Consider the following 20,772-nt stretch of genomic DNA (forward strand, 5'->3'; position numbering starts at 1 on the left):
CAGTGAAAAGTGTTGTTAAAAATAAGCGAGTGGGTGCCAGGCCACAAAGACATCGATTGCAATGAAATTATGTACAACATTGCCAAGAATAAAATAACAAATCGATAAGACTGCAAGAAATGTCTATAGCAGGGCACCAGGAAAACAATGGAGCATCATCTCTTGTGCACTTCTCCTGCTTTGGCAAGACTATGCTGTAAGCATCTGGGGTGTCCACGGTACGATACACTGGTGTAGGTTTCGATAGTGAGGCCGCAGAGTCTGTTGAAATTAGCGTCAAACACAGACATAGTAAAGGATCTAGTAACTAAACTCCAGCTGGTATAACAAAAGACCAAATCTGGTCTAAGCGTCGCTTATTGGCCTACCAGACTAACTTAACCTAACTTAATATTCTCAAAAAAATTGAGGTTTATACTTTATTAAATAAATCATATTTTTTTTTTAATCAAAAACAATTTATAACTTTAATTTTAAATTTTTATCAACCGCGCACAACTGTGTAGAAGCCTTAAATATGGAATATTTTCATATTTTCTTTGAAAATCATTAAAATACTAATTTTAAGAAGAAAAAACTACTTCTTTCTATCAAACAGAAACAACTAACAACAACAACACAGATTTAAAATCGAAAAAGAAATATTGGTATTTTTAAACCACTTACACTCATAGGCATTTTTATAAGAAACTTTAAAAAGTAGGTCAGGCTGCGCTTAAACCCCAAGCCACGCCGATTTTCATACTGTTATGTGTATGTACTTATGTATATGTATGTATATACAACAAGTAAGGAAGGGCTAAGTTCGGGTGTCACCGAACATTTTATACTCTCGCATGATAAAGTGATAATCGAGATTTCAGGCGTGGTTGTGAACCGATTTCACCCATATTTGGTACATGTCATCAGAGTGTTAAGRAAATATTATRTACCGAATTTCATTGAAATCGGTTGAGTACTTCCTGATATATGGTTTTTGGTCCATAAGTGGGCGACGCCACGCCCATTTTCAATTTCTAAAAAAAGCCTGGATATAGCTTCTTTCTGACATTTCTTCCGTAAAATTTAGTGTTTCTGACGATTTTTGTTAGTCGGTTATCGCACTTTTAATGATTTTCAACATAACCTTTGTATGGGAGGTGGGCGTGGTTATTATCCGATTTCTTCCATTTTTCAACTGTATATGGAAATGCCTAAAAGAAACGACTCTATACAGTTTGGTTGACAAAGCTATAGTAGTTTTCGAGATATGTACAAAAAACTTAGTAGGGGCCGGGGCCACGCCCACTTTTCCAAAAAAATTACGTCCAAATATGCCCCTCCCTAGTGCGATCCTTTGCGAAATTTCATTTTAATATCTTTATTTATGGCTTAGTTATGACACTTTATAGGTTTTCGGTTTCCGCCATTTTGTGGGCGTGGCAGTGGGCCGATTTTTCCCTACTTCGAACTTAACCTTCTTACGTTGTACCAAGTTTCGTCATGATATCTCAATTTTTACTCAAGTTACAGCTTGCACGGACGGACGGACAGACATCCGGATTTCAACTCTACTCGTCACCCTGATCATTTTGGTATATATAACCCTATATCTGACTCTTTTAGTTTTAGGACTTACAAACAACCGTTATGTGAACAAAACTATAATACTYTCTTTAGCAACTTTGTTGCGAGAGTATAAAAATAAAAAATGTACATATGCACAGACGTATGTATGTTCATCAGCCACTGCCGTCGTAACCAGCAGCTGGCTAAGAGCTCACTTAAGTAACGCAGTAATTCCAATATTTCATCATTGATATTTAAAATCTTTTATCACACAAGTACTCAAACAAAAAATGGCTTTCGATTGAAATAAAAACAAATGCATTTAAATTGCACCGCAGCTCGGCTTGTGTAACAATCAAAGAGAAATTTGTAAAGCTTTCATTGCTCAAAACCCCTGCGCGCCCTCACCCGAATTCAAAGAGATGCAATGGCTAAGCGGTGAAAAGCAGCGAGTGCAATCGTGTTTTTTCGGTTTTATTGATCATTGTCATTATCATTGTATTGCAAATATGCAATGTATTGAAATTTTACATAACCTCTGGCTTTGTTCAATTCGACAACGGTGATGGGAAGTCGCGCTACCCGCCGCTGGATTTCCAGCAGCGCTGAGGTGTGTTTAGTGTTTCGATTTGGAACCGTATCGTGTGTTTATTTGGCAAGATCATTTATTTTTCTACGCTTTCGTTGGCCTTCGGGTGTAGAGAGTGGCGAGTGTGGCTAGCGCATGCCAATAAAAACAACAAGTAATCGAGCGTTGCAATCATGTTCGTCAATGATTTGTGTATTGCAGGTAAATAGTTGGTTTCGTTGTTCAAAGTTTAGTTTTCTATAAAGAAAATACAAAAAGCAACAAATAAAATGGAAAGAAAGTGACCTAAAAAAAAAGCTTCTGGAATATATAGACCCAAGAGCTTTGGTTGTGCGGCTACAGGTTGTTATGTATCTGGAATCGGGTGCTTAGGAGTTTACATACAATAAGGAAAAGATGCAAACAGGTGCTTCTTGAACATGCAATGCCCAGAGTTTATACCTTTTGTTAGATTGGAACCTCTTAGGAACTTTGCATGGCGTATACCTGTCTCTCCCATGGAACGACCTGATTAAGTATTACTTTGTGGGAGTGATAAGACATTTAAGTCTGCTCTATGTCATGGACTGACGGACGCCTACTCTGCTCTATACATACATATGTCTCAGGTTTGTCATGATTGAGGCTGCCGCTTCGCTGACAGCTTTTCAATACTCAGTGGACTGACTCAAGAGTGTCGTCAAATTTGCCACCTAAAACTATCACCGAGTATAGCTTTAAGTTTTTTCCTTGTACTTAAAAAGCTAGTGTAATAAAAGAATACTTGATCTGAGCCTTCAAAGCACTCTGTGCATGTCGGACAATTCGGACTAATGTCATACTGAAGTCTGTACAGGCACCTTCTTAGTAGTTTGGTTAGGTAGAAATCCAGGTCTCCATGGAGTCTGTCTATCCACGAATGTCCAATATTAGTGTGTCCTTGGAGTGAGAATTTACTCTTTTGGTTATTGTCGTACTTTGTAAGGATGACCAGTGGTGACTCTCCATCTAAGGCCTTCATTTATTTTGACGATATTATCTTCTTTCCTCCATACCCCTTTACCTCTACGCTGTCATGAGTAGCATGACATGCTTTTCAGTCTGTTTTATTACTATGGTATATGAAGCGATGTGAGCTCCAGCTGCGGTTGTCCCAGAAGTCCAGACGCAGACAAGTCTATACAGTTTCGTTTTTTGAAACTTTATCGAAGTCTGCTTTCGACGCCCCATCAATTTTTCCTTATGAAACTATAGAACTCACGTTTTTAGTATACAACCACCTGTTGGTATTTGGCTTACAGCACCAAGATTAACCGGCCAGTTATCTACTTACCAGAAGTGATTTTGTAGAATTAAACATCCTTACATCCACATGTCTAACTCTCTGTCGCCTAAGATTGGATTCATTAATTCCAACAACGCGACCTCCTCCTGCTAAAGGGTGAGGGTTGTTTACGATTATTGGACCCATGCAATATCTATATGACGATCTTGACAAAAGCATTGCAAAGAGAATCAAAACTCGACAGAACGAGCCACCTGGGTGCAAAACTTCAAAAAATATTGGCAAGACAACGCTGTAATCACCTGAGATCAACATGGTATGATACACTGGCAGAGATGTCGGTAGTAAGGCCGCGGAGTTTGTTAAAATTCGCGTCAAGCGCAGGCATGCTAAAGGATGATTACTCCTCTGAGACATAACAACTCAACTCCATCAGATATCACAATGGTCCAAAACTGGTCTATGCGTGGCTCATTGGCCTACCAGTTTAACCTATCCTAAGTGCCTTTGGAAGATGGCGCAGGGAGTATTCACGAACTTGCATATTGCCATTATAATATTGACGTAGGCGTAGTCTTGTCACCGAAACTCATTGTGTTTTGTGAGGAGCTCAAGAAGCTCATCTATTACGCTGTTAGAACCTATTCATATTTCGATTCTTGAATGAAAAACTTTAGTAAGAGTCTTAAAAAGTGTTTGAAAGCCACTCCAATCAGTCATTTTATTTTCAACATTTAACTCCCTGTGACATTTTTCTGTTTTTGAGACACAAGCAGCTTTCTTGGTTTAACTTTTGGGGCCAGCATATACATTTAAGTCTAGCTTACCAGCTTAAATCTAGTGGAATAAAAATAGTTTCCCGTATTAAACCTCAACAGATGTTTAGACCTGATTTCCAATCCAAATTCAGTATGCCAAGAATGTGAACTCGAGATGCAGCTGCAGCTTTGATTGCCTTCGTGTTTCTTACAAACAATTATTCGTATGCAACTTTGTTACATAAAATAAAACAACAAAAATTTTCATGTATATTTTTCCACTAATCTACACTTTTACGGCTTAAAGGCAAAAACAAAACCAAACAACTTCGCTGAGCAAATATTTAAGACACGTTTGTGTGCTAAGTGGTGACAAAGCGACAAAAACAAAGAATTTCAGAATTTACTTTGCCAAGCGCAATTCATTAGAATTGTATGCATTCACGGTTAAAAAATTATTTATTACAAGTATTGTAAGTATTGGACATGTGCAATAAAGCACACACACATACTCATCCACCTGTCTCATATTACACATTGCAGTGGTGCTCAAACTGTTATTGAAAGTTGTTCGTGAGACAACTTTAAAGTTCATTGTAAATTATTAATATTATTGTAGTTGGTTTTAAGAAACTCTTGCTGTTCTCTGCAATTAAAATTCATTAGATACACACACACATATATGCATAGGTATTGACAGCGAGTAGATAACCCCAGTCACACACACACACACACATACAAGCACTTATTACTCAACTATGCAGTGGCACGCAGAGTCCGGCACTTGAGCTTCGCACAAAAGCGCACAAGTGAAGAAATATTTTGCATTTGCATGTCAACAAGTTGGCGACATAATTTCAATATGCGAATTGGCACAACAGCAAACCAAGAGAATGGCTTATCTTGTTACAAAAACTACAGCAAACAAATGCAAATATGAAAACAACGCGTGTATAAAGACAAGTGTGTCGGAGAAATGAAGAAAAAACAAAAAAACTCATTATAATGGGTACTAGGGTTGTTCTTTATTTGAGGTAAAAGTAAAATAATTAAAACAAAAAAAAAAAAAACAAAAAAATATGAATTTCTTTTGGACAAATTTCTTTAACTCTTTTGACTTTAAAAACCCTGATTTTTTTGTTGTAGAGTGAAATTAACTTTTACATTAAGCGGTACGACTTGTGTGCTGGCCTCAAAAAGGACATTTCGAGTCTGCGAGTGGGCGTCGGTCTTGAAACAAGCGGCTCGCTATATAAATGTGTAGGAAATTCTGGCTATTTGGCTAATAACACCAAAAGCTCCGTTTGGATCGGGTAGGACCTCACCGATCCGTTCGCTGCCGAGCGAGGTATTAGACAAAGAGACCGAATATCGTGTATGGTCCTGGTTGTGAACGAGCACTAGACGACAAACCAAGTCCAAGTTCTACATGTCAATCATCATTCCCGTCCTGCTATATGGCGCGGAACCATGGATGTTGACAACATCTGATCAATCGTCCTTAAGAGTGTTCGAGGGAAAGAAGATTTATGGTCCTTGAGCATTGGCGAGTACCCCAGTCAATGGTACGATGAGCTGTGCTACATACACGGCGGCATTGACATATGGAAGTCAGCGAATCAAGAGACAGCGACTGCGCTGGCTAGGTCAAGTTGTCTGAATGGAAGAGAACACTCCTGCTTTGACGGTTTTCGATTCAGTACCCGCCGATCGAAGCAGAAAAAGAGGAAGACCTCCACTCCATTGTAGATATCAGGTGGAGAATGATCTGACTACACTGGGTACCTTGAATTGGCGGCAAATAACGAGAAGAAGAAATGACTGGTGCGCTGTTGTAAACTCGGCGGTTCTTCTTACACATTTTCATCTTACTGAAGGCCAAAGCTTCTTTATTTTATTGGCGAACAACCTCGACCACCCTAATTTCAAATTCGCATTGTTAAAGAGGAATAACTGCCAATCTGACTCTAGCGCTTGCGATTCGAGTTCATTCGTCTTGTAAGATCAGCAACTTTTGTTTATCAACAAAACTCACGCAAAAGGCAAGTAAACAAACAAATTAATATAAATACGTACACAGACATAACGAGAATTATTAATACACATACATACATGCACACACAGAGCAGTGTAAGAACAAAAGAGCAAAAATCAACAAAAGCATCAAAATCACAAGCGCACTAGACTCGGTCAAATAAATTAAAAAGGGCTCGATACACAAACATAAATGCGAATTTTTGCTTCATACATATTTACACAGATGTATGTGTGTGTCAGTGTGTGCGTATGAGTATGCGAGTATTTCCTGCTTCATTGCAATTTTGCGCCGCGCCACTTAATTTGATGACTCGTTGAGTCGCGGCAACTCATATTTCTGCCAATTAGACCGAACGAAATCGAAATCTGCGTTTGCAAATGGCTTTTTAATGCATAATGGCGATGGAGAGGGGCGCGCGAAATATTGACCACACAGTTATTTTCCATTTTATATGTTGCGAGTATCAAAAGAATTCTGACAATTTACTTGTTAAAATGCGATATCAAAAATAACAAAAAAAAAAATAAATAATAATAATAATAATAATAAAATAATATCGAAGTCACAAAGGAGCCATAAGCTAAGAGGACGCTTGCAGAATTGCTGACGCTTACCTAATGAAATAAGCGAATAATCTGGATACTACATATTTAGTTTAAATGAAGTGTAGGAAATTAAAAAATATATGTATATTTACAGTACATAAAGAAATATTTATCTTCAAAATATACTGGATATGCGCCCAAGATTTTTTTCGCCAGAATTGGAACTATATACATACATATGTACATACTTAAGTTTCCCTTGAGCTACACTTCAAATATCTTTAAACTTGATTTGAGTGAATTAGTTGCATTTTACTTTGATATTTTGGTCTACAGAAGCTTTTTGCATCAAAATGGTGTCTGGGTTATGGCCTCAAAGTTTCATTTTCTTGAAACCTAAAACGTTCCGAATTCAAATTTCATATTTAACCGGAATGCTGAAGGCAAAGTAAACGTGACTAACTTGAAAGTTATGGAAAAAATATTTTTTTATACGTGTTTATACATATGTGACCTGGTCTACGGAAAGGGGGCTTAGGTGCAAAAAAATCTTAGTTGATTTGGATGGAAGATGAGATGCTTTTTCAAGTGATTGAATCCAAAAAGTCATAAACTAGTTTTCGCACCTTAGCTCCCTTTTCGTAGACCAGGTCACATATACTCTTACAGTTAAACCTGCGTAAAAAGCGTTTATGAAATTTTCGTACTCTCAGCCGAAAAAGTGTTATGATGAACCAAGTAGAGGTACTTTTTTCAACAGCCTTTTTTTGACAGATCACCCGCGAATCGTGACAAGCAGTCATGTTATTTTTGTTCAGTATAGTTTGACGTTTCATCATGGAAAGACTTACGCCTGACCAAGATTTAAAAATCCTTTAACTTTATTACGAAATTTCACATTCTGTGAAGAATGTGTTTCGCGCACTTTGCTCAACAAAGATTAACTGCCTGCTAAACATACTATTCGCAATACCATCACCCATCTTGAGGCCCAACATTTATTATTGAATAATATTCGACCGAATATACCACATTCAACAGAATGTATAGCAGCCGCACCTTAAACTGTACAGGAAGACCGTTGATAATAGATTGGAAGCATACAAAATGCAGTTTGTGCAAGAACTGAAGCTGTTCGACCCACGAAGCGAGATCGCTTCATTTGATGAGCTCTCGAAAAGTTCTAAGAAGATCCAACGTTTTCGAACCGAATTTCGTTTAGCGATGAGGCCCATTTCTGGCTCAATGGGTATGTAGACAAACAAAATTACCGAAGAACAAACTGAAGAGATTCAAGAGCTGTCATATCATTCAGTGTGGTTGTGGGCCAGTGGAATCATGGTCCATATTTCTTTAAAAATGATGCCGGTGAGAACGTAACCGTCAATGATGACCATTATCGTGTCATAATAACCGACTATTTGATGCCTGAAATTGAAGCTCGTGATCACGATGACATTTGATTTCAATAAGATATCGTGACTTCTCACATATCGCATCAATCAATGGATTTATTGAGAGAACACTTCGGTGAGCAGATAATTTCACGTTTTGAGCCAGTCGATTTACCACCAAGATCGTGTGATATCACACTGTTAGACTTTTTCCTGTGGGGATATATAAAGTCAAAAGTCTATGCGGAAAATCCCGTTTCGATTCAGGCCTTCGACTTCACGCGTGTCACTCGCCAGTTATTGATCACAATACTCGAACCATTAATCGAAATGTGGACTCAAGGGACGGACCATCTGAGGCGTAGCCGCGGCCATTATTTAAAAGATATACCAAAGAATGTTCTTCTGAATTATAATAAACATATTTTCTTTAAAAAGTAGGGAACCTAGAAAAGATCACTCTCTGTATATTTTATAGGTTCGAAGTTTCTTTCTTGGCGTTACAGACAAGTTCTTGACAATGATGTGGCAAACTTAATAAACTTAATAAACTCAATCTAGCCAACTAGTATACTTAGATGAAGCTTAAACTCTCATAATTTGCATGTGAAACTTTTTTTTTTAATTCCAATATTCTGTGAAAAACAAAAAAAAAATTATATTATCACTTTTTATGCTAATATTTTACTCTCTCTTTGTTTGCTGTCTCTATTAATTAAATTTTTTTTTTTGTTCGAGACGTTATAATTACCGCGATATTAGCGGCGTGGTGTGAATAATAATTTTGGTATATTTGTTTTTATGTATATATGTAAGTATATGCCATATCTACGATTCTATCGTAAGAATAGCTTGCTAAAATAAAAGCAAACACGATCGCATTGTAAATATTTATGTGCTCGTACTATTAGTCATATAATTATTAAATAATAAATTTTCGTGGGTACTCAAGCACAACAAAAATATAAATATAAATTTATACTGTGTATGTGTATATACATATGTTTGTATATTCAACAATATAGCGGCATGATTCATGCAATAAATCGGATGGACTCCAGCCCAACGTCGGTTCAGCATGTTTTGATATTCATATATCGCATTCCTTTCTTACTCACTTCGGCTATTATTTTACATATGCCCAACTACTTTATGGTTTCTGAGAGGTTAGAAAGAAGTTTGGAAAAGTTGAGCACCGGAAATATTTGTGTTAGGTAATTTTTTAAATTTACTTAATTTTTGTTTTGCTCTGAAGACATAATAAAGGTTCTACTTATTAAAAAATTGTGTATCAATTTAAATAAGCTCATTGTAAATATAACTACCTGACATATTATTATCTATGTATTAATCTGTTACTTGATTTCACTTTAAAACACTTAGGTATAGCAAACTAGCTTACAACTAAGACCTTACTGCTCTTACTACTTTGAAATTCTCATGCTACGCCATCGGATATATATATATATGTGTACCTGTATATAATCTATAAATATTTATTCGATGATTCAATTTTATCGTGTTATCAAAGTGGTTTTCTATATAAAAGCCTTTAGTTTACAAATGCGGTGCTTTGTACACAAAATTTCACCATTACTTAAGGCAAGTACAGAAAGTGAATTTTTCAAAAATGCTGTTATGACGAGCGATAGCGATAGGTCACTTATAAGATCCGTTTTAAATACAGATAACCATTATCCCTGCAGTGGCTTAAAATAAGTGTAAGAAAGCTTGAAATAATGTTTAACAGTCATTTATTGACTTAAAAACCTATTTTAAGACGACAATAAAGATTTGTATTAAAATACGTAAACATTGTTAAAATGTGATCAGGCCGAGTCAAATTTGATCAGATGATATTAATTGATTATTGTTCAATTTAGTTCTGGTCATTCTTCGTCGTTATAGGCCACCTAAGCGGTTCAGACCGAGTTTACGACAGCGTGCCAGTCGTGCTTCCTTGTCGGTGTTTTGCGCTAATTGGCGATTCCAAGTGTAGACGGGCTTTTCCAACGGAGTGGAGGTCTTCGTGTTCCTCTGCTTCCCCGGGCGGGTACTGTGTCAAATACTTTCACAGCTGGAGTGTTTTCATCCATACAGACGACATTACCTAACCAGCGCAACCGCTGTCTCTTGATTCGCTGAACTATGTCAATGATCATCGTTCCATGGAATGAGGTACTTGCCGGGACAATGAATCTTCCCCAGAACCTTGCTTTCGAACACTTCTAAGGCCGCCTCATCAGATGTTGTCATCGTCCATGCCTCTGCACCATATAGCAGAACGGAGATTATGAATGACTTGTGAATTGGTCTTTGCTCGTCGAGAGAGAACTTTCTTCTCAATTGCCTACACAGTCAAAAGTAGCACCTGTTGGCAAGAGTTATGCTGCATTCGTTTTCAATGATGATATTGTGGTTGGCGTTGATGCTGGTTCCAAGATAGCCGAAATTATCAACAACTTCGAATTTATGACTGTCAACAGTGACGTGGCAGCCAATTCGCAACTGCGACGACTGTTTGTTTGATGACAGGATATATTTCGTCTTACTCTCGTTCACACCAGAACTTAAAATTCGCCAGGTTGTGGTTTGAGACAATCCCAATTCTTGGGGGCTTCTTGGAGTCGACAAATTGCTGAACCGCAGCGTTTCTTCTTTTTAGTGGTTCTTTGTCATATTGCCCCATGAACACGTTATTCTTGCGTATTGTACCCTACAATCAAGCCTACATAATCTTAAATTGGCAAAAAAAAAAAAATCAAAAATTATTTATTTCATTTTTATATCGCAAAGTCATCATAAAATCAAGAAAAATATGAATTATTTTGCGGCTTTGTAATGGAATTTAAGCCAGATGGTTCTGATGAAATAATTTCATAACTCCAGGAATTTAAATGCATTGGCTTTAAAATAGAGTGAAATTTATGGATTGCGTCACACAACGTCAAAAACGAAACTACTGTCAAACTTTCGCTCCAGTTAATGATGACATCACGGAAAATCTATAAAACTTTAAGATGTATTTGACTAGGTTTATAGAAGGCATATATTAGGTTGTCAAAAAAGTCTTGCGGTATTTTTTTATTGAGTTTTCAATTGTTCATAAAATTATTTTTTGACGACGCATGCCCAGCTCTTGACCGATGCTACGACTGCTACTATGCCGGTCTTTTTCGACCAATTCAGCGATTTTATCGCAATTTTCGACGACAGGCCTTCCGGAGCGTGGGGCATCTTCGACCACCTCTACACCAGAACGAAAACGTTGAAACCATCGTTGTGCGGTGGAAATAGAAACTGTGTCGGGTCCATAAACTGCACAAATTTTATTGGAAGCTTGAGATGCATTTTTGCCTTTATCGTAGTAATACTGTAAAATATGCCGTATTTTCTCTTTATTTTACTCCATGTTTGCAACGCTATAACGCACGAACGACTTAAAGGAAACGACAATCAATCAAACACGTTGACGCATGACCCGATGCGACGACAACCTTATATTTATTATACTCTGCAGGAATGTATCAAAAATCGGAACAAATGTTGGCACAATTTTGCAAAAAATGCTTCGAAGAGATAAATTAAAAATTTTTTACAGTAAATAAGTTGAAAAATATTTAAACCTAATTCACTTACTAATATATACTAAATATTTACTAGTATATAATACCTATATACTTGCCTGTATATAGATATGTGAAATGATATAATTTCTTTTTCAATTAAAACTTTCAGTTTGCGCAGATTATTTCCAGGTTCTTCTCATCTTATTACTTAATTTGCTTCATTATTATGGCAGCGTTTCTTTGGTGTCATAATAAGAGATTCAAAAGAAACTTTCTTTATGAACTTAAAATAGAAAACTATTTAAGTGACGAATCAACGTATCGAAAAAGTGATAGCCACAAGTGAAAATACTAACAGTGTTTCATTTCATAAAACTACAAGAAAATGAGCCGTGATCAAACTGGTTTGTACCAGTGTGATCTATTGAACATTCAACAAACAAAAATAAAAAAAATAAATTAAATAAAATAAATAACTTTATGAAGCAAAGAATTGAAGCAGAAGCTCACATGTTGTATTTATAAGAAAATCTGTACTCTCACTTTCATACGCTCAGTGTAATCAAGCCACTTCTCAAACACTGCTGTGCTCAAAACTCACGGTAAACATTGATGAATGTGCATTAATATATAAAAAAATATCTAAAAAATTCATGTTACAATATCCACACCTCTAAAGGTGTGTAGCGGTGATCATTGAAATTAGCTCTAGGCTAGCATGCAGCCATAGCGTATAGCAACAACTTCGAGTGAAGCTCGCATGATTTGTTCGCCTGTATGTATGAGTGGCTTGAAATCGAAAACGTGTTCGGTAGCTAACCTGTATTTGCATAAATTTGTATATACACATACATATGCCGCGATATACTATATAATATGTATGTAAATATTTCCGATTTGTGTTACAGCTGCGGATATAAGATGAAAGAGCTTACATAATAATAATATTGCACAATACTTGGCTATATGTATTTAGCTCGAATTGCATATTATTTTATTTAAAGTATTATTAAAAATTTAGACATGGTTTTTTCTAAAATGGACAATCAAATCGAGACACAATTTTTAGTGAATTTTTCTATATTCTTAACAAACTCTCCTCGTTTAATCGTGAACGTGAAGTTATTCTTTGATTTCATATTCTTTAAAACAAAAAAATATAAGTTTTAAAATACATATATTGTAATATACAATATAAATAATATAAGCTTTAAGTTTTTGCTGATACTTTCTATAATAATTTGGGATATTTAATAATATACATATATTCTTTATAATCTACTACTTTTTGAAACTCAAGTCCAAGTAATGTAAACATCTGTCAGTATGTTCAGTAAATTTTTATTACACTAAAAGTATCTAAAAAATCAGTATTTAAAATATCATGAAATCATGAAATATTAAAAAAAAAAAAAAAATAATGAGTGATTTAATAATTCGTATGTACTGAACAGAGCATATTAAGTTTGCCAAAGATTTTGCAGAACGAAACCCTATAAACCATATATCATCGTGACGAAATGTCCGCCGAGTCTGCATAAATAATGGGTGATGCAAGTAGAGGTACCTTTTCCAATAACCTTTTTTTTTTTTGACAGATCACGTGTGACCGAATGGACCACGTTCAACACACATTGAAGAAAATATAGCAGGCATATATAGCTGAAAGTGTACACGTAGATAGTGGAGGTTCGTTTCGGCGCCGTTCACAGCAACTCGTACTGACGTATGTAATGAACTGGGTCATTTTACGTCGAGATCTTAAATAGGAATCTCACAAAATACAGCTTGTGGAAGAAGAGCAGCTGCTCGACCTTCCCAAGCGACATCGCTTCGCTCTATGGACAGCTGAAGAGTTCCAAGAACGTCTGACGTTTTCGAGCAAAATTTTGTTCAGCGATGAGGTGAATTTCCGGCTCAATTGGTAAGTAAACCAGTAAAATTGCCGCATTTGGGACGAAGAGCAACCTGAAAAGATTCAATTCTGTCATTTGATCTAGAAAAAAACAACGCTTTAGTGTGGTTTGTGGACCATTGGAATCAGCGGTTCATATTTCTTCCGAAATATTGCCGGTGCGAACGTAACCATTAATGGCGATCATTATTACACCATGATCTCGGCGACATTTGATTTCATGGATTTATTGAGAAAACACTTCGGTGAGCAGATGATTTCACGTTTTGGGCCGGTCGATTGGCCACCAAGATTGTGTGATGTCACACCGTTAGACTTTTCTTGTGGAGATGTATAAAGTCAAAAGTATATTCGGACAATCCCGCTTCGATTCAGACCTTGCAGCAAAACATGGCAAGTGTTATACGCAATTACCAAAAGCCTAAATGCTCGAACGACCCATTGAAATATGGACTCAATGGGTGGACCACCTAAGACGTAGCCGAGGTTAATATTTGAAAGAGATAATCTTGAAAAAATAAATGTTTCGAATGAAAAATAAACAATTGCCATTAAATTTGAAGTTTCTTCTTTTTTTTAGAAAAGTAGAGTACCTCGAAATGGATCACACTATATAATATACATAGCAAATTTATATTAATGTTAAGTTTGGTTAAGAAACTGTTATAATTAATCTGCCATCAAATGAATTTTAGAATTTAGTTTTTGACAACTATAACATGGCCATAACTCATTCAAAGTTCACACTAAAAAAAAAGGAAATTTTTCATTTTCGAAATTCTTCCCTTTGGCTATAAAGAAAATTTCAAGCTGAGCTTTCTACACATACTTAGGCGCAAACGTGTCAAAAATTATCGCAATTACGGCAAATTAAAGGCAATTATCGATTACGTGCATAGATGGCAACCATAATTGTCAATGTGTTTCACAAATAACTAATAGACAAACAATTAATTGACAGATTTTTCTACACATTTCAAACAGCAGCTGAAAGTTAGCGACAAGCTACGAAAATAATCTATCACTTTCTATATTAAAAATACATTAAAAAACGGAAAAATAGAAGACAAAAATAGAAAAAAGAAAAATATAACAAAAATGTCTTCAAAATTATGTGTTGTTTTTGTAAGTCAACAAAAATTATGAAAGTTGTTGTAATGCGAATTCGCACAGGTGTCTGACTGGCAAGTGAACTGATGCATATTTAGGCGCCTCCAAACATATATACATATGTACTTTAAAGTCTGTATATATGTATGTACTTACGCAATTTGTCACACATGTGGAGTGCCAAGTGGTGCCCCAGTGAATTAATGAATGACTGGCGACCACGAAATTTCATAAAAATTCAGAAAGCTTTTAAACAATTGCGCTATTAATATGAAGCAGCCGCATTTATGACCACAGTGATGAGCCCCCCCTCAACTCGCTGCCTCTAAATAAGTGCTCAGTTTGAATGCACGCAATAACAGGCGAGCGATAAAGAATATTTATACACTTTGATAAGTGATTATATACATATTTGCATACATACAGTATACTCTCATATACATACATACATACACAGATAATTATTAGTAATATGCCGTAAGCAAGTGTATTCACTCAAATATATCTACAATTGTTTTATGACAGGCAGTACAATGCATGCCTACATATTATATATTGAATTGCTGATAATAAATTCACTCTTCATTTTTTCTGCTTTTTGCCTGACACATTTTTCACTGCATTTTATCTATAATCACACACTGTCTTGTTGTCGCTGCTGTTATGAGCTCTTGGCTGCTTGGTTTTGCATGTATTTATGTATGAGTGTCCGTGTGTGTGCGCGTGGAAGTCTGTATCACTCGGAGTGTTTATTAATTGCTGTCCACATGTACATATATGTATATGTTTGTATGCATTTATGTACATAAATGGCAGTGAGCGGAATAGGCGTGTGCGCATAAAAGCGCCTCACTGCCTTACTGCTCTGCTGGCCTTTGTTGCTTCGTTGGAGTTGCAGCGACTACATTGAAACCATGCAATTGAGCCGCTGAAAAATGTTAGTAAGGTGAATGAAAAAGTTTTAAAAAGTAGTAGTTTAGCTTTAATTATATTACTAAGAAGAATATTCGAAAAATTGTGAAACATTTTTTTTTTTTAATTTTTTAAAATTTTTAAATTTTTTTTTCTCATATAAAAATGAATTATTTTATTACAATTTTTTATTGTTACAAACAGTTATGTAAACGGTTAAAAAGAAAATTCGGAAATTTTTGGAAAAAAAATATTTTAAACTCAACCATTTCCGGTGACCACTCAGAAAACGATGCGCCCGCGTTAGCAGGATAACTCCTTTTAGGATCATATTAAGTGAAAAAATACCTGCTTTAGTTGAAACCTTAACTTAGAGCTTAAACGGAGGAAAAAAGATGAAAAATGGATTTTTAGTAGCCATTTTTACAAAAAAATTAAATTTTCAGTGAAAAGTTAGCGACTGAAATCCTTCTTCCAAGTCTTTAAGAATTGTATCTCAAAAGCCTGTCTAATATTTCATGAAGTTCGGTTGAGTAGAAATCATGTCAACCGATTTCAAAAGCACAGTTTCGAGCAAAACGCGTTTAAAGACAGCGCACTTAGCTTAGCTAGCCTCGAGCGCACAAGTTTTCAAGGCTGTATCTCCTAAACTCTTTCTCTGATCAACTTGAAAATTTAGGACAATATTGTAGAGATCTTGTGGAATTAAAAAAAATAAATAAATAAAAAAATCCCAATTTTCGAAACTCTGTTACATGGGTTACCTTTTACTTGGAGTGTAAAGCAAGATATTCCTACAAATTTACATTTACTCAAAATTAGTAAGAAAATGTATGCGTAAGACCAAAAAAAAAACAAATAAAAAAAATCCAATATTTTTCATTGTAAACACAAAATTTCTCGTACCTTCATATTTCAATCTCACTAAAGAATCCAGAAAAGCTTTCTTTGACTCAAAGTAGCCATAATATGTGCTTTACATAATATTAAGAAAATAAAATATATTTACTTTTTAATGCATTCTATACATTTCTGTATGTCATTTAGGATAAATATATGGTTATTTCTTCACTTCTTTTATTTTTTTGTATAACTAAACTGTATATAGTTTATTTATACTTTTCTTAGTACAAGTACCATTGTTTCTTTATATAAGAAATTCTCCTTTCAATTTCCTGATAACACAACACTTGAGTACAATAATCGATTCACAAAATATTTTCTTACAACTTGATGAGTGATCACTTGATAAATATACTATACATATGTATTTACTTAAGTATGTATATCTGTCGTATACAACTTTACTATCTTGGTTGCTATTAAAAGATAACAGCTTTCTCCAACGTAGTTTCTAATATTGATAATTTTTTTATTATATGTATGTGATAAAACATGCCTCATTAGTATTAGTTATAACTTGACAAAAATTAATATAATAAATTATTTTAATGATTTTAGCATATAATTTTGAAATAGTACAAATTCCAAGGTATACATTTTAAAAATAATTTCATTTTTCTGTTCTCCTTTTAAAATAAATCAATCTATAGGATTATCTAGCGTAAATGGATTTTTCGCTAAAAGTGTATTTTAGTGCTGTAAAATATTATAAAAGTATGGGTAGTCGAAATATTATTCAATTTATAGAATAGTGAAAAAAATTCCCTGTCACATCTGCTGTGATTTCTAAGCCTTCAGATGCATAAGCTTCAGTTGTACAAATCAGGCAACAAGCATACTCGAAGACTATCGCTCGTATCAGCTTGAAATTTTGTGTGAATATAAATATCCACTCCGCAAACAATTTACTATTACTTTTTGGTCAAAAATTGTACTTTTTCAGTACTTAATGGTTCCCAAAACTTTGAGCGGCTTTTTCTCTTAGCGCTGTTTTCGGTGTTTGCGAGGAATATTTCACCAAAACCGCTGGATTGATAAAGTTTAAAATTTTACACGACCTTCTTAGATATATTTGTCAGGCAATGATAGTAGAAATGAGATTCTTATAATATAACTTTGATTTTTTAAGCTACTCTAAAGCGTAAACATGTTCCCAAAATAAATTTTGGGGACGTTGCTATTTAAAAAAAAAAAAAAAAAAAAATTTACTAGAACTTCGATCATTACCTGCACTCAACTATTGTAATAATATTTTTTTTTAAATTTATTTTGAGTTAATTTAAAAAAGAGAAATCTTCCTCACACCAAATACCTTTTTCGGAGGTTCTCAGGTGATCGGCTACAGGACAAAAAAATCCAAATAAATCACTTATAATTAAAGTACATTCAATTCTGTAAATGTATGTATTTATGTCTCAAAGCATACTTTCGTACTACTAATTAATCTTCTTAAGATTAAGGTTCAGTTTTTTAATTTCTTCAAAATGGGAAGAGACCATATGTAATACATAATATTCGTTGTGTTTTGAGGGAGTACCAGCCATTGCTGGCCTCACCTGACGGTGTTTAAAAGCACATAGATGAAAACAATGCACTGATCCGCGTTCCAAATATTACAACCCTTTTGCAAGCAGCATTTGGTTCCAATTAAGACATCATTTCCACCTTGCTCGAGTTCGTAGCCGAATTTTAACTCTTGTCTGTTGTAATTGTAACGGCAGAATTATGCCGTGCTGACCGGATAAAAAATTTGGGTCTTTTCCGGTTACGTAGACCAGACTATCATGGGAACGGTAATCTCTGCCGGTCTGTGGGCCCCTGGACTGCAGTGCGACTCCATACTAAATTGAAATTTTCAATTTTACCTGCATTTAGGTTYAAACCCCAGCCACCACGAAACTCCCCAGAGGGACAAACCCGAAAAGCAGATTGGAGCGAACTTCAAGCGCTTACTGCTACCCGTGGTATGAGATTATAGTCATTGGACCTTGTGTCTTTTACTACTAAAAGTTTACTGGTGACATTTGTCGTTTGAGCTTCAAATGCCTTTTCATTAGAAAGAACCTCATTCAAAGTCAGTAATATCAGTCTCAGCAGAGAATTATAGCACTATTTCAGATAAGATTCTGCTGATATTTCGTGACAAGCATAACAACATACATAAATAGTTTTTATTGGATTTTAGTCGACTCTTGCGACAGGCATGGCTTACAGTGGGCAAATTATACTCGCTGACCGCTGGGGCTTCTCAAACTCTTAAAGTTGAGGCACTGACTCCGAATTTCGTTCTAAAAAAAGGGGGGAAATATAGCGTCGTTTGCTGTCCCTACCGTTCTACTTTTGTAGAGTCCCTGTTGAAAACCTCGTTATACGATAGATAAAGCCTGAAATGGAAAGAGTTATTCCTTTTAATGTGAGGTCTAACTCGTTAAGAGATTTTTCAGCTCATCATTTGCCTAAACATCCACGCTAATATTTTTTGCTGAGCATAGATGCTGGCACGGGCATATAAGCGAGTGTACTCGTATATACATTCATATGTATGGATGTAATATGGATTTAAGTATGCTTGTATGTTTGTACTCGTATCTATGTGTTCGTGCGTTTTGTGTTTACTTTTTAACAAGTCGCCAGACTACTCAAAACGATTACAAAAACTCGAGTTGCACAGGTACACGCACACACACACACAAATAATTAGGGAAGCATGCTTAACACATCCAATCATATCTAGATGTGAACATACATACATATGTACATACATATATGGAGACAGAGGCTTTAGGCCGAGCAGCGCATAAAAACGCATGCAACACAGCCAGCTAATGCTGCAGCAATTATTTAAGGTGCACCCACACACCCAGTACGCGGGCTGGCTGCTTGCAATCGCCGCATTCTTGTCACGAGTGCTAACTAGCTTTTCATGTTTTTATGTTTAACTGCATATACATACATACATATGTAAATACACTGTACATACATATATATATAACTAACTGTGTTCTGTGGCATAAATGAATGCTCTACCTTTTTAAATCTCCATACACGTTTTTTCCTCAATTATTTCCGCAGCTTCTTCCACGGCGAAATGCGTGTTAATTGCTCAACTTTCAAGCAATAACAATTTTTGGCTTGTTTTTATTGTTGTTGTAGTTGTTTATTGCGCATGCAGCTATTCGCATACTTACGTTAATTGCAAAACGACGCTGTGTCCGTCCGCGCTTTGCCGTGGCTATTTTTCGCTTTTTTGCCAAGAGAAATTTTACCCTTCGCTTATTGCTTAAAATGGCTGCAACACATATCACCAACTACTGTTATGCACACACGTGTATATATTTTCGCATTTTAAATTGTTTAACAACAACAAAAACTATGGTATGGTTGCTGCTCCGCTTATAAAATTATTATAGTTGGTGTGTTGTTGTCGCCTGTAAACTGTGTCGCTGGTGTTTGTTTGTTTGTTTTTAGCATTTATTTTTATCTTCTTTTTAATATTATTTATATTTTATTTATAAACACTTCTTGTATTTATTTATTATCACTTTTGTCTGCTTCGTTTCGCAGCGTTTGTGCGACTCACAGATGATTCATGCGGCAGCGGCGCACAGATACACACACATACACTTGCACACAGCCGCGAAATCCACTCCAAAGGCACATACACAACTACACACACATATTTCGTATCGGCTGGCTTTGCGATTTATCAACAAAACACCAACAACAACACACATATAGTTATGTACATATGTATATGTATCTGCTTTAGCTATGCTGTTGCTTGGTGTGCGTGTGCCGACGATCGTTTTGTATCTGAGAACTACAAAAGCAAAGCGTATCCATCAAATACAATTCACATAATGCATTTCTAATTCACTGCTTTCCGAAGTTCACTTCACTTCTTGTTGGTTTCTGATTTCCGACACAATTTTTATGCACATGCATTTGTTGTTTTTGCACACAGCTATATACATACATACATATACATATGGATGTGTATTTATGTAGATACAAAATTGAGTAGTCCTCTTAAGCCGGCAGAAATTTTTCCGCGCCCGAATCACACGTACCGCACGATCTGCCACCACAAATATGTTTACTAGCAGACAATTCCAATCGCAAGCGTTTTCTATGTGAATCGCCATACAATTCACTCAAGTCGCAGTGTTGCTTCTTTGACTGTAAGCGTGGCGATTTTCACTCAAAAGGGGGAAATGTGCATGAGTG

At 35.6% G+C, this 20,772-nt stretch overlaps 1 protein-coding gene across 3 annotated transcripts in view; it reads right to left on the bottom strand.

Annotated features, from left to right (window-relative positions):
- LOC108967554 overlaps window positions 1–20,622 on the bottom strand; it is a gene marked incomplete at its 3' end in the record, with an annotated part of 34,552 nt that extends 13,930 nt beyond the window's left edge. For 2 of the 3 annotated variants that reach the window (XM_018931049.1, XM_018931047.1), the window contains 1 exon segment: window positions 19,573–20,622. 3 annotated transcript variants of the gene reach the window in all.
- Between the last annotated feature and the right edge of the window lie 150 nt (window positions 20,623–20,772).

The sequence above is a fragment of the Bactrocera latifrons genome, unplaced genomic scaffold (genome assembly GCF_001853355.1).
Source record: "Bactrocera latifrons isolate USDA-ARS-PBARC rearing strain unplaced genomic scaffold, ASM185335v1 scaffold_19, whole genome shotgun sequence".
NCBI classification, from domain to species: Eukaryota; Metazoa; Arthropoda; class Insecta; order Diptera; family Tephritidae; genus Bactrocera; species Bactrocera latifrons.